Source organism: Pseudophryne corroboree, unplaced genomic scaffold, assembly GCF_028390025.1.
Source record: "Pseudophryne corroboree isolate aPseCor3 unplaced genomic scaffold, aPseCor3.hap2 scaffold_1150, whole genome shotgun sequence".
Classification (NCBI taxonomy): domain Eukaryota; kingdom Metazoa; phylum Chordata; class Amphibia; order Anura; family Myobatrachidae; genus Pseudophryne; species Pseudophryne corroboree.
The window spans coordinates 1-14,206 of record NW_026967775.1 but is presented as its reverse complement, the minus strand read 5'-3'; the positions used below and the strand labels follow the sequence as shown (position 1 = coordinate 14,206).

The window sequence follows — 14,206 nt, the reverse complement described above, 5'->3', positions numbered from 1 at the left end:
CTCCAAGATGGACAGAGTAAAGCGTGCAGTTATGTACAAGGAGCCCCTCAAGGGTGGAAAGGGTATCCCTGATGTCCCCACCATGCTTCGAGCCTTCTTCGTCTGTAACTGCATCCGAAGGACAATGTACGAGAACTTGAACGATTCTGCAGGAAACTCCATGTCCCGTTTCTTCCTCCTGCCTCTTTGGAGGAACCTCGGCTGGGACAAATGGGACAGCTCCATCCCTTACAACTGGAACACTCCGTGGTACTACCTGGACGTGTCCAAGTTCGTGAGGGAACACCAACTGGAGGGAGTTAAACCTGACTTATGGAAGCCGAAGACCATCTACAAGCTCATCAGAGCTAAAGACGATTTGGAGCCGATTCCGGGGCTCCCTTCAGCGACTGCCAAACAGGTCTGGGAGAATGTGGCCTCCAAAAGGCTCACAAACAGACACAAAGACCTGTCGTGGATGGCCATCCAGGGGGGCTTGCCCCTCCGGTCATTCATGCACTCCCGGAACCTGTGCAGGTACAGACATTGCCCCAGGTGCATCATACATGAAGAAACATCTATGCACCTGTTTTGGGACTGTGCCTGGGCCCAGTTGTTGTTGGACGCCCTGGAAAACGAACTGAAAAACTCTGTGCCGAGGAACTGTCTCACGTACCATTCGGTACTCTACGGACTATTCCCTGGCACCCACACCGTTGGGGCGATCCAGGAAGCCTGGCGCCTTATGAACTGTATGAAGGACGCTTCGTGGCTAGCCAGGAACCGCCTCATTCTGAGGAGGGAGAGGATGTCCATCCAGGACTGTTGCAGGCTGGTCCACAGCCTGCTCAGAGACTATTCCACCATGGACAGCCCTGAGGAAGAAGAGGACTAAACCCCCCCTTTTTCTGCCCCTCTCCCCTTGTCCGAACCGAAAATGAGACTTTGGGACCGTGGCCCCTGCCCCCTCACTCACAATGTCTGTTGTTTTATTGATGTCTTCTATTTATTGCCCTTCCCCTTATATGTGTCTGTCCTTCAATAAAGCTTCGGGCTTGTGATTCACCCTCCCTCACCCCCCTACCCTCCACACCCATAGCCTTATTTACTGTTGTGTTATTGTATCGTTTAATTGCATAGTGCAGCCTGAGAACTACAGTGTAGGCTACAGGCCCGCGCCGTAGTTCTTCGACTGCACTATACAGTCTGCATCTGTGCTGTGTTTTGGCCTGTGCTGCGACACGGCACTTATGTTTGTCAAATGTAATCGTCTGTTTTTTGCAACTTTATACCAATAAAGACGCTTTTTCAATCAAAAAATCTGTTCTTATCAGTTTAATATCTGATACGCCCCCTATCTGGGGGCCATATATTAAATGGATTTTTAGAACAGGGAGATGGAAGAAGAGCTTGCTCTGTCCACTCCACGCATTGACCCGGTATTGCAGTACCTCCGGGACCGGTGCACCTTTCCTAATCTGTATTCCAAAAATAGATGAATGATGACTTCTCAGCTTATTCCCCAGGATTTGCAATGTTTTTTTGCCTGCTGCATTGATAAACTCTTGGATTTTGTAAGCATGCTTTTTATACTGTGTCAAAATTGTATTCAATCTTTGCTGTCTATTAAAATGTTACAATGGATGAATAAAAGCACGTGTGAACTACTGTGTGGAGTCTTATTTATCGTCTACTTCTTGTCTCCATTGAATTCCCTCCTTCTGCACAAGACAAATTGAAACAGTTGATCAGCATTTGGATGTGAGGCCTACGTAGGCCTAATTCTTGAATGCAAACTAAGTACGAACGAAGAAGCATTACCACTTCGAAATGAATTCCTACATTTTTAACTTACTATCATGATCATCCTTTCGGCTGGTCTTTTCGACCTGGTCATGTTTGGAACTAATTTTTATTTTAGTGGCGGTGGTGTCCACGCTGGTTGCAGGAGGTGTGGATAGTTGCTGTTACAGGCACTAAAGGCACAAGCTCTGCAGTATGTGTATATGCTGCATCCATCTCCTGGTGTGTGTCTCCCTCAAGTGGATGTCAGTTAGCAAGCCAAGCAAATGCAGTCCGTACAGCCAAGCACATTGTGACATCACGTGTGTCGCATAATGATGACATCACATGTGTCGCATCATGATGACATCATAGAGTGTGCATCATGATGACATCACAGAGCCCTCACACTGTAGTGAAAAATTGAAATCTGCCAGGATGAACGGGTTGGTTGAAACAATCCAGATTTTAGAGACAGGAGGTTCAAGGCAGCCAGGGAACCTTCCATTGCAGAATGAATGTCCCACTGCTTAAGTGATGAAGTGCAAGTGCATAGCATTGTGTCAATGTGATAAGCACGGAGCCAGCAGGGACAGACGGGACGGGCGGCAGACGTCTGGTGGGTGTGGTTGTCGGAGGCGGACCAAATGCAAATGATTGTGCATCAGCCAGCCAGTCAGTCAGTCAAGCAGCCAGCAAGACAGGAGAGGAGAGAAAACTCACGATGCAGGAGTGAGTGATGGAATGTGGTTGCGCGCGCGCCTGGGTGACTGCCTGCTTGTCAGTCCGGACTTCTCCTTCCTTCTCCCTCTTCTTTGCTGGGATCGCCGCCGCCAACCAAAGTCAAGTCAATCTGCAGATAGTATAGCGTAAGCGTGCGTGGGGGAGGGTGATTCTCCATGATGGATTGTAGATCCTGTTTCGGTTGCGCCGGTCCCTCAGCCCACATTCGGGTTATCGCTTCTCGGCCTTTTGGCTAAGATCAAGTGTAGTACCTGCTCGAGGGAAACACAGGGTGGAGTATCTGTTCTTACACTAGGAGCGTGAGAGGTTCCTAGATGTGGAATGGAGAAACACTTTGTGGAGTACCAAATGCTGGGGTGTGGCGCTGCCTCTGGTTGAGAGGGGAGAAAAACTAGGCTTAGTATCCACCGTCCTTCTAAGGGGATGAAAAAAGGCCCCTTGCGTGGAGTGGAGAAAGGCCTGGTCTAGTATCTCTTCTCGTACTGGGGGTTGACCCTGGCACCGAGTGGGTATGAAACTGGGTCTGGCTGAGAGGTCGGAAGCAGCTAGAAGCTCGAGGTGTTTCGTGCCCCTGGAACTGGAAGGGACAGGGGTGCCGGAAATGCACTGGGGTTTCGAGCCACCTTTGCACTAAGGCACTTTAGCACTTAACACTTCAACCCTTCCTGTCTGCACCCACTTCCTTTGCCCTGGCCTTTTGGCTAGGGTAAGGAAAATTTTTTATACCCCCCGGCCTTCTGGCTGGGGCTTATTTATTTATTTATGCCCACTCACGTGTTTTGCACTTGTGCACAGCACTAGCACTTTTTATGTTTTTTGTAGTGTGTCACGTCACGGTTTTGTTGGGGTTAAGGTGAGACCCTTATGGGCCACCCTCTCTCCTAAGTTGCTGAGGCCCTCTCCTTTTGGGGAGGGCCAGAGGCTGATATCGGTCCCCAGGGGGAAGCTTCGGCCAACCCTGGGGACACACGAGGGTCCCTCCGCGCTTCGGCAAGGGGGGACCCACAGTCCCTTTTTTCCCTCAGTAGGCCTTCGGGCTCTGAGGGTTAGGGGAGTAACGGGGCCCTTCTCCTTTCGGAGAGGGTCCAAGAACCTTCGCCCCCAGCACGTTTGGTCACAGACACTGGGTGATGAAGTCACGCACCTCGGGCTTCGATAAAAAAAAAAAAAAAAAATCTGTTCTTATCAGTTTAATATCTGATACGCCCCCTATCTGGGGGCCATATATTAAATGGATTTTTAGAACAGGGAGATGGAAGAAGAGCTTGCTCTGTCCACTCCACGCATTGACCCGGTATTGCAGTACCTCCGGGACCGGTGCACCTTTCCTAATCTGTATTCCAAAAATAGATGAATGATGACTTCTCAGCTTATTCCCCAGGATTTGCAATGTTTTTTTGCCTGCTGCATTGATAAACTCTTGGATTTTGTAAGCATGCTTTTTATACTGTGTCAAAATTGTATTCAATCTTTGCTGTCTATTAAAATGTTACAATGGATGAATAAAAGCACGTGTGAACTACTGTGTGGAGTCTTATTTATCGTCTACTTCTTGTCTCCATTGAATTCCCTCCTTCTGCACAAGACAAATTGAAACAGTTGATCAGCATTTGGATGTGAGGCCTACGTAGGCCTAATTCTTGAATGCAAACTAAGTACGAACGAAGAAGCATTACCACTTCGAAATGAATTCCTACATTTTTAACTTACTATCATGATCATCCTTTCGGCTGGTCTTTTCGACCTGGTCATGTTTGGAACTAATTTTTATTTTAGTGGCGGTGGTGTCCACGCTGGTTGCAGGAGGTGTGGATAGTTGCTGTTACAGGCACTAAAGGCACAAGCTCTGCAGTATGTGTATATGCTGCATCCATCTCCTGGTGTGTGTCTCCCTCAAGTGGATGTCAGTTAGCAAGCCAAGCAAATGCAGTCCGTACAGCCAAGCACATTGTGACATCACGTGTGTCGCATAATGATGACATCACATGTGTCGCATCATGATGACATCATAGAGTGTGCATCATGATGACATCACAGAGCCCTCACACTGTAGTGAAAAATTGAAATCTGCCAGGATGAACGGGTTGGTTGAAACAATCCAGATTTTAGAGACAGGAGGTTCAAGGCAGCCAGGGAACCTTCCATTGCAGAATGAATGTCCCACTGCTTAAGTGATGAAGTGCAAGTGCATAGCATTGTGTCAATGTGATAAGCACGGAGCCAGCAGGGACAGACGGGACGGGCGGCAGACGTCTGGTGGGTGTGGTTGTCGGAGGCGGACCAAATGCAAATGATTGTGCATCAGCCAGCCAGTCAGTCAGTCAAGCAGCCAGCAAGACAGGAGAGGAGAGAAAACTCACGATGCAGGAGTGAGTGATGGAATGTGGTTGCGCGCGCGCCTGGGTGACTGCCTGCTTGTCAGTCCGGACTTCTCCTTCCTTCTCCCTCTTCTTTGCTGGGATCGCCGCCGCCAACCAAAGTCAAGTCAATCTGCAGATAGTATAGCGTAAGCGTGCGTGGGGGAGGGTGATTCTCCATGATGGATTGTAGATCCTGTTTCGGTTGCGCCGGTCCCTCAGCCCACATTCGGGTTATCGCTTCTCGGCCTTTTGACCCGGTATTGCAGTACCTCCGGGACCGGTGCACCTTTCCTAATCTGTATTCCAAAAATAGATGAATGATGACTTCTCAGCTTATTCCCCAGGATTTGCAATGTTTTTTTGCCTGCTGCATTGATAAACTCTTGGATTTTGTAAGCATGCTTTTTATACTGTGTCAAAATTGTATTCAATCTTTGCTGTCTATTAAAATGTTACAATGGATGAATAAAAGCACGTGTGAACTACTGTGTGGAGTCTTATTTATCGTCTACTTCTTGTCTCCATTGAATTCCCTCCTTCTGCACAAGACAAATTGAAACAGTTGATCAGCATTTGGATGTGAGGCCTACGTAGGCCTAATTCTTGAATGCAAACTAAGTACGAACGAAGAAGCATTACCACTTCGAAATGAATTCCTACATTTTTAACTTACTATCATGATCATCCTTTCGGCTGGTCTTTTCGACCTGGTCATGTTTGGAACTAATTTTTATTTTAGTGGCGGTGGTGTCCACGCTGGTTGCAGGAGGTGTGGATAGTTGCTGTTACAGGCACTAAAGGCACAAGCTCTGCAGTATGTGTATATGCTGCATCCATCTCCTGGTGTGTGTCTCCCTCAAGTGGATGTCAGTTAGCAAGCCAAGCAAATGCAGTCCGTACAGCCAAGCACATTGTGACATCACGTGTGTCGCATAATGATGACATCACATGTGTCGCATCATGATGACATCATAGAGTGTGCATCATGATGACATCACAGAGCCCTCACACTGTAGTGAAAAATTGAAATCTGCCAGGATGAACGGGTTGGTTGAAACAATCCAGATTTTAGAGACAGGAGGTTCAAGGCAGCCAGGGAACCTTCCATTGCAGAATGAATGTCCCACTGCTTAAGTGATGAAGTGCAAGTGCATAGCATTGTGTCAATGTGATAAGCACGGAGCCAGCAGGGACAGACGGGACGGGCGGCAGACGTCTGGTGGGTGTGGTTGTCGGAGGCGGACCAAATGCAAATGATTGTGCATCAGCCAGCCAGTCAGTCAGTCAAGCAGCCAGCAAGACAGGAGAGGAGAGAAAACTCACGATGCAGGAGTGAGTGATGGAATGTGGTTGCGCGCGCGCCTGGGTGACTGCCTGCTTGTCAGTCCGGACTTCTCCTTCCTTCTCCCTCTTCTTTGCTGGGATCGCCGCCGCCAACCAAAGTCAAGTCAATCTGCAGATAGTATAGCGTAAGCGTGCGTGGGGGAGGGTGATTCTCCATGATGGATTGTAGATCCTGTTTCGGTTGCGCCGGTCCCTCAGCCCACATTCGGGTTATCGCTTCTCGGCCTTTTGGCTAAGATCAAGTGTAGTATCTGTTCTTATCAGTTCACGCTGACTGACGGTGCTACCTTGTTTCTTGGACCGACAATTGTCCTTCTCAGGGCTAAGCTGCACCCGGGCCGAGAAGCCAGAAAAATCGAAAGCCGAGACTGCGAGGAGAAGGAGAAGATCGCTTGAAGAGGGTGAAGATTTGCATCGCTCCCCAGCTACAGCAGAGGGTTAGACTTGTTTGCTCTGCCCTCTGGAGAAGACACCCCCCCTCCGCCAGCAAGACTGCGTGGAGAAAAGGGACTTCGCCGGAGAAGCTCTGCAGCGCCCCCTACCTGCACTGGAGGGTTAGACTTGCTGGCTCTGCCCTCTGAAGCGACCGACCGCCTCTCCTCCTCTCGACGACAGCGCTGATCCTCCGCCCCGCCTTCTACGCCAAAGGACCCGTGAGTATGGCCACCGCTGCCCCAGCCGCCGCTGTTCCAGCCCCCGCTGCTCCAGCCCCAGCTGCTCCAGCCTCTGCCTCCACTCCGGCCACCCTCGCCAAGAAGAGCCAGGCCAAGACGGCGAAAAAAACCGCCAAAGCCCCCACCGGATCGGCCGCACCCAGCGCCACAACCCCTGCAGCAACACCGCCAGCGGCACCCACCCAGGCGAGCACCAAAGACAAACCGTCCCTGGAGCCCTGGATGAGATTCACCGTGGTGATGAAGTTGAAGGAGGTGGATGGACGGATGCCGGACATGACAGTGGAGACCTTTGGGAAGAAGATGATCCTGGACCAGGGCTTCTCGACCGCTGAAACCCTCAGCATCCAGAATTACCTGAAGGGGATCTTCTACGTCACCTTCGCCTCCCTTGCCATCTGCAAGAGGTACTGGGAGGCAGTGAAATCGGCGAGACCCGAATCCCCTTTCTCCCGCTTTGTGGGCAATTGCCCTATTCAAAGAGAGGAAAGGCGGGTGACGGTTTCAATGAGGAACCCACACACGCCCATCAAGGACATTGTCACCTTCCTCAGCCGGTTCTGTACCGTCAAGAAGGACCCCACAAGGGTTCTGGATGGGAACAGCTTCTGGACTGGAAAGTGGGCTGTGATCGTCGTCCTGCAAAAGGACACCTCGTGCCCAGAAGGAGTCAAGCACCTCCCACAGTGCTTCTCCCTGGGGGGATCTCAAGGACTTCTCCACTACGCCGACCAGCCACGCAACTGCAGGAAGTGCGGCGGGACGGGCCACGTGATGAAGGACTGCAAGGTCCCGGCATGCAAGAATTGCCACATGGCCAGCCATGAGACCAAAGACTGCCCCACGAGGAAAACCTGCAACCTGTGCGGCAAAGTGGACCACGTCTACAGGGACTGCCCGAGTAGGTCGAGAACCTACTCAGCTGTGGTGACCGGACGTGCCAACCCTGCCCTCAAGCTGCTGCCCTCTGCTACGCAGAAGGAAAAGAAACCGCAGGAGGGTAAGAAACCTGTCAAACCCACCCCCCTCCCATCCTCCCTCACCACCTCCCTACCCATCTCCACCAGCCCACCCCCTGCGACAGTGACTCCCATCCCTACCACTGTCGCAACCCTCCCTGACCCCTCCTCCGACTCTCCTACCCAGCCCATTGTCTCTCCCAACCCAGCCACCCCTGCCCCACCTGACCTTTCTTCCCAGGAAGATTTCCCCGCCCTCCCCTCCCCTCTTACTCCAACTGCAGGTGCCGAGAAGACACGGAACTGCAAGAGGAAGGAGCTCGACAGCCCGTCTGCGGACTCCGAATCCTCTAAGAAACTGGCGGTCGAGCTGACCCCACTGGAAGAAGAAATGGAGGAGCTGGCGGAGGCATTCAGCAGGGAGGAGGAGGAGGAGCTGGATGCCAACGCCGACGCCTTACTCGACCGGATACTGGGAGACTGCTCGCCGCTACCCGAGCAAGGGAACCTGGCATCCGATGCCGAGGAAGCCCCGCCCGACGGAGTGGTAACGTAAATGTAGAACTGTTGCCTAACCTCTCTTTTTTCCCCAACTAATGGCGTCATTTTCAATTTTCACCATTAATGTGAGGAGTATTAAGGATAAGCTTAGAAGACAGTCTGTGTTTACTTTCCTAGATAGTCAGAAATGTGATGTGTACATGTTGCAGGAATGCTCTCTTCCTTTCTCCAGGTCCTACAAACATCTGGGCAGGCAGTGGTCTCACGGCGCCTCCTATTGGTCCGGTGGGGGTGAGTGTAAGTCTGCAGGGGTCGCCATTCTTATCAGGGGGAGCCTCTTCACGCTAGATTCTGTTCAGGAGCTCGTCTGCGGCAGATTGCTGATCGTAGACGGCTCCTGGGCAGGTGAGCCTATCAGGCTTATCTGCGTGTACGCCCCCCCTTTCAAGAATGAGCGCTTGGAGCTTTTCCAGACCCTGCGACCGCAGCTCGCAACCACTAGGGCGGTAGTGATGGCAGGAGACTTCAACTGCACCATGGAGGAGGATGGACGCAGCACCAGCAACTCTACCAAGCTTGATGTGACGTCTAAACTGCTCATAGAAATGGTGACCGAAGCATCACTGCGGGACGCTATGGGCTCCATGGGGTCCGGCTCCGTGAATTTTACATGGAGCCGCCCCGATGGCTCTGTGCGTTCCCGCATTGACTTTGTGTTTACCTCTAGAGCAGTGAAGCAGACGAGGCATTCTATGGTCCCCTGCTTCTTCTCAGACCACAGGGCCATTCTCTTCCAAGGAGTCCTGGGCAGCGGTTTTTCACCTGGCCCAGGCTCCTGGAAGTTGAATTGCGCCCTACTGGAAAGAGAGGAGGTGCTGGCGGAGCTGAAGGATGCCTACATCACATGGAAAAATGACAAATGTTATTTTGAATGTATGAGCGACTGGTGGGAATATGCTAAGGCTAACATTCGCAGTTTCTTTCAGGTTAAAGGGAGACAACAGGCGTGCGACCGAAAGAGGAACTTCAAGAGACTGCAGAGAAATTTGCAGTCCCTGCTGGACCTCCAACGGTGCGGCTGGGACGTGAGAGACGAGCTGGATGAGACCAAAGAGGGCCTGAAAGGGCACTTTGAGGAGGAATCCAGACGTATCGTCTTCCGTTCCAAGGTGGAGAACCTTGAGAAGGACGAGAAGTCAAATTCTTTCTTTTTCAGGAAACTCCACTCTGGCCACACGCCCCTGACTGAGCTGCGAGATGAGACCGGCATCCCCAGACAGGGGAAGGAGGGCGTGATGAAAGTCGTCCGCGACTATTACAGCGACCTCTACTCCCCTAAGACTACAGACAGCGAGGAGGCTGATAAGTTCCTGTCAGGTATCACTAACACAATTGATCCTGCAGGTAAAGCCGCCCTGGATGCTCCCTTGGCGTTGGAGGAGTTGCACTCTGCCGCCAGATCCTTTAGGCAGGGCAGGACCCCGGGCAGTGATGGTCTCCCAGCAGAGCTCTATGTAGCGCTGTGGGACCTCATTGGACCGGACCTGCTCGAGCTGTACGGGGAGATGGTGGTGGAGGGCAAAATGCCCCCATCGCTGAGGGAGGGAATGATCACGATCTTGTATAAGCGTAAGGGGGAGAGATGTGAGCTGAAAAATTGGAGGCCCATCTCTCTCTTAAACGTGGACTACAAGATCCTCGCCAAGGTGCTCGCCAACAGGCTGAAGGCTGTCATCGGACAGATCATTCACCCGGACCAGACCTGCGCCATTCCTGGTCGCAGGATTGCAGACAGCCTCGCCCTCCTCAGAGACACGGTCCATTACATCAAGGATCGGAACGTTCACGCGGCCCTGGTCAGTCTTGACCAGGAGAAGGCCTTCGATCGTGTCTCACATGAGCTGATGGGCAGGGTTCTGCATAAATTTGGCCTCGGTAAAATGTTTTGTACGTATGTTAACCTGATGTACCTTGATATCCACAGCTCGGTGCTGGTGAACGGCTGGAAGACTGACCCCTTTTCCATCTTGTCCGGGGTCAGACAAGGCTGCCCTCTTTCACCTCTTCTTTTTGTTTGTGTTATAGAGCTTATGGCTGTATGCATCAGACGGAACCCAGAGATCAGAGGGATCGCCGCACCGGGTCGTGACCGACGAGAGGCCAAGTGTTCGCTGTACATGGATGACGTCACTGTCTTCTGCGCAGACCAGCGTTCGGTGACAGCACTCGTCCAGACCTGCGAGAACTTCGGCCGAGCCTCAGGGGCTAAAGTCAACTGCGGGAAGTCAGAGGCTATGCTCTTCGGAAAGTGGCACCTGTCATCCTCTGCACCATTTCCTTTCACCATCAAGCCCGACTTCATCAAGATCCTGGGAGTCTGGTTCGGCGGTGAGGGTGCAGCCCTGAGATGTTGGGAAGAGAGACTGGCGACTGTTCGACAAAAGATTGGATTGTGGAGCCTCAGAGAACTTACCATCGAGGGGAAATCACTTGTGCTGCGCAACGAGATTCTTCCCGTTCTGCAGTACACCGCGCAGGCCTGGCCACCACTGGCAACCGTCTGCAGGGCCACCACAAGGGCAGTGTTTCACTTCATCTGGGGCTCCAAGATGGACAGAGTAAAGCGGTCAGTTATGTACAAGGAGCCCCTCAAGGGTGGAAAGGGTATTCCGGATATCCCAACCATGCTTCGAGCCTTCTTCGTGTGTAACTGCATCCGAAGGACAATGTACGAGAACTTGAACGATTCGGCAGGAAACTCTATGTCCCGTTTCTTCCTCCTGCCTCTTTGGAGGAATCTCGGCTGGGACAAATGGGACAGCTCCATCCCTTACAACTGGAACACCCCGTGGTTCTACCTGGACGTGTCCAAGTTCGTGAGGGAACACCAACTGGAGGGAGTTAAACCTGACTTATGGAAACCGAAGACCATCTACAAGCTCATCAGAGCTAAAGACGATTTGGAGCCGATTCCGGGGCTCCCTTCAGCGACTGCCAAACAGGTCTGGGAGAATGTGGCCTCTAAAAGGCTCACAAACAGACACAAAGACCTGTCGTGGATGGCCATCCAGGGGGGCCTGCCCCTCCGGTCATTCATGCACTCCCGGAACCTGTGCAGGTACAGACATTGCCCCAGGTGCATCATACACGAGGAAACATCTATGCACCTGTTTTGGGACTGTGCCTGGGCCCAGTTGTTGTTGGACGCCCTGGAAAACGAACTGAAAAACTCTGTGCCAAGGAACTGTCTCACGTACCATTCGGTACTCTACGGACTATTCCCTGGCACCCACACCGTTGGGGCGATCCAGGAAGCCTGGCGCCTTATGAACAGTGTTAAGGACGCTTCGTGGCTTGCCAGGAACCGCCTCATTCTGAGGAGGGAGAGGATGTCTATCCAGGACTGTTGCAGGCTGGTTCACAGCTTGCTCAGAGACTATTCCACCATGGACAGCCCTGAGGAAGAAGAGGACTAAAACCCCCCTTTTTCTGCCCCTCTCCCCTTGTCCGAACCGAAGATGAGACTTTGGGACCGTGGCCCCTGCCCCCTCACTCACAATGTCTGTTGTTTTATTGATGTCTTCTATTTATTGCCCTCCCCCTTATATGTGTCTGTCTTTTCAATAAAGCTTCGGGCCTGTGATTCACCCTCCCTCACCCCCCTACCCTCCACACCCATAGCCTTAATTACTGTTGTGTTATTGTATCGTCTAATTGCATAGTGCAGCCTGAGAACTACGGTGTAGGCTACAGGCCCGCGCCGTAGTTCTTCGACTGCACTATACAGTCTGCATCTGTGCTGTGTTTTGGCCTGTGCTGCGACACGGCACTTATGTTTGTCAATGTTACCGTCTGTTTTTTGCAACTTTATACCAATAAAGACGCTTTTTCAATCAAAAATCTGTTCTTATCAGTTTAATATCTGATACGCCCCCTATCTGGGGGCCATATATTAAATGGATTTTTAGAACAGGGAGATGGAAGAAGAGCTTGCTCTGTCCACTCCACGCATTGACCCGGTATTGCAGTACCTCCGGGACCGGTGCACCTTTCCTAATCTGTATTCCAAAAATAGATGAATGATGACTTCTCAGCTTATTCCCCAGGATTTGCAATGTTTTTTTGCCTGCTGCATTGATAAACTCTTGGATTTTGTAAGCATGCTTTTTATACTGTGTCAAAATTGTATTCAATCTTTGCTGTCTATTAAAATGTTACAATGGATGAATAAAAGCACGTGTGAACTACTGTGTGGAGTCTTATTTATCGTCTACTTCTTGTCTCCATTGAATTCCCTCCTTCTGCACAAGACAAATTGAAACAGTTGATCAGCATTTGGATGTGAGGCCTACGTAGGCCTAATTCTTGAATGCAAACTAAGTACGAACGAAGAAGCATTACCACTTCGAAATGAATTCCTACATTTTTAACTTACTATCATGATCATCCTTTCGGCTGGTCTTTTCGACCTGGTCATGTTTGGAACTAATTTTTATTTTAGTGGCGGTGGTGTCCACGCTGGTTGCAGGAGGTGTGGATAGTTGCTGTTACAGGCACTAAAGGCACAAGCTCTGCAGTATGTGTATATGCTGCATCCATCTCCTGGTGTGTGTCTCCCTCAAGTGGATGTCAGTTAGCAAGCCAAGCAAATGCAGTCCGTACAGCCAAGCACATTGTGACATCACGTGTGTCGCATAATGATGACATCACATGTGTCGCATCATGATGACATCATAGAGTGTGCATCATGATGACATCACAGAGCCCTCACACTGTAGTGAAAAATTGAAATCTGCCAGGATGAACGGGTTGGTTGAAACAATCCAGATTTTAGAGACAGGAGGTTCAAGGCAGCCAGGGAACCTTCCATTGCAGAATGAATGTCCCACTGCTTAAGTGATGAAGTGCAAGTGCATAGCATTGTGTCAATGTGATAAGCACGGAGCCAGCAGGGACAGACGGGACGGGCGGCAGACGTCTGGTGGGTGTGGTTGTCGGAGGCGGACCAAATGCAAATGATTGTGCATCAGCCAGCCAGTCAGTCAGTCAAGCAGCCAGCAAGACAGGAGAGGAGAGAAAACTCACGATGCAGGAGTGAGTGATGGAATGTGGTTGCGCGCGCGCCTGGGTGACTGCCTGCTTGTCAGTCCGGACTTCTCCTTCCTTCTCCCTCTTCTTTGCTGGGATCGCCGCCGCCAACCAAAGTCAAGTCAATCTGCAGATAGTATAGCGTAAGCGTGCGTGGGGGAGGGTGATTCTCCATGATGGATTGTAGATCCTGTTTCGGTTGCGCCGGTCCCTCAGCCCACATTCGGGTTATCGCTTCTCGGCCTTTTGGCTAAGATCAGGTGCACTTGTGGGCCTGATCTGGCCTATAGGATTCAGGGTTTCCCTTTTGGGGACTCTGGGAGCTTGAGAGAAGTGGATCACAACTCGCTGGAGTCTCTGCGGCTGCCAGGATGACAAGTGCAAAAAACACGTTCAGGATCCAGCTGGATAGGACAGTGGGAGGACAGCACCGCACATTAATGCACGTTTGGCATAAAATCATGGTACCTTTGGCAAAAGTGGAAAAAGACGACATATACTGCATACAGGAGTTTGCCAACGCGGGGACTTTCGACATCACCTTCCATTTTCCGGAGACCTGCATCAACGCATATGAGAGGGTAAGAGCCCATATTAATGAGCCCCTCCTCCAGGGGTGGACTTTGCTGCCCTTATTCATGGGAGCAGAACGGCCCCTGACAGTACATATGTACGACCCCTTTGTAGAACCGGACCAAATAAGGGCATTCCTGACCAGATACTGCTCGTCTGTCCGCGGCGGTATGCGCCTACAGAACTATGTGGGCATTTTCAA

At 51.2% G+C, this 14,206-nt stretch overlaps 3 non-coding genes and 2 pseudogenes across 3 annotated transcripts; all 5 read left to right on the top strand.

The window, feature by feature from the left end:
* Positions 1-1,267: 1,267 nt before the first annotated feature.
* Positions 1,268-1,452, top strand: LOC134990238 (U2 spliceosomal RNA). The gene has a single exon (XR_010195107.1). It is a non-coding gene; the product is annotated as a U2 spliceosomal RNA (small nuclear RNA).
* A 1,265-nt stretch (positions 1,453-2,717) lies between these two features.
* Positions 2,718-2,841, top strand: LOC134990198 (U2 spliceosomal RNA; annotated as a pseudogene).
* Positions 2,842-3,647: 806 nt separating this feature from the next.
* LOC134990177 (U2 spliceosomal RNA) lies at positions 3,648-3,833 on the top strand. The gene has a single exon (XR_010195067.1). It is a non-coding gene; the product is annotated as a U2 spliceosomal RNA (small nuclear RNA).
* A 2,588-nt stretch (positions 3,834-6,421) lies between these two features.
* Positions 6,422-6,526, top strand: LOC134990180 (U2 spliceosomal RNA; annotated as a pseudogene).
* A 5,686-nt stretch (positions 6,527-12,212) lies between these two features.
* LOC134990248 (U2 spliceosomal RNA) lies at positions 12,213-12,396 on the top strand. The gene has a single exon (XR_010195114.1). It is a non-coding gene; the product is annotated as a U2 spliceosomal RNA (small nuclear RNA).
* Positions 12,397-14,206: the final 1,810 nt, after the last annotated feature.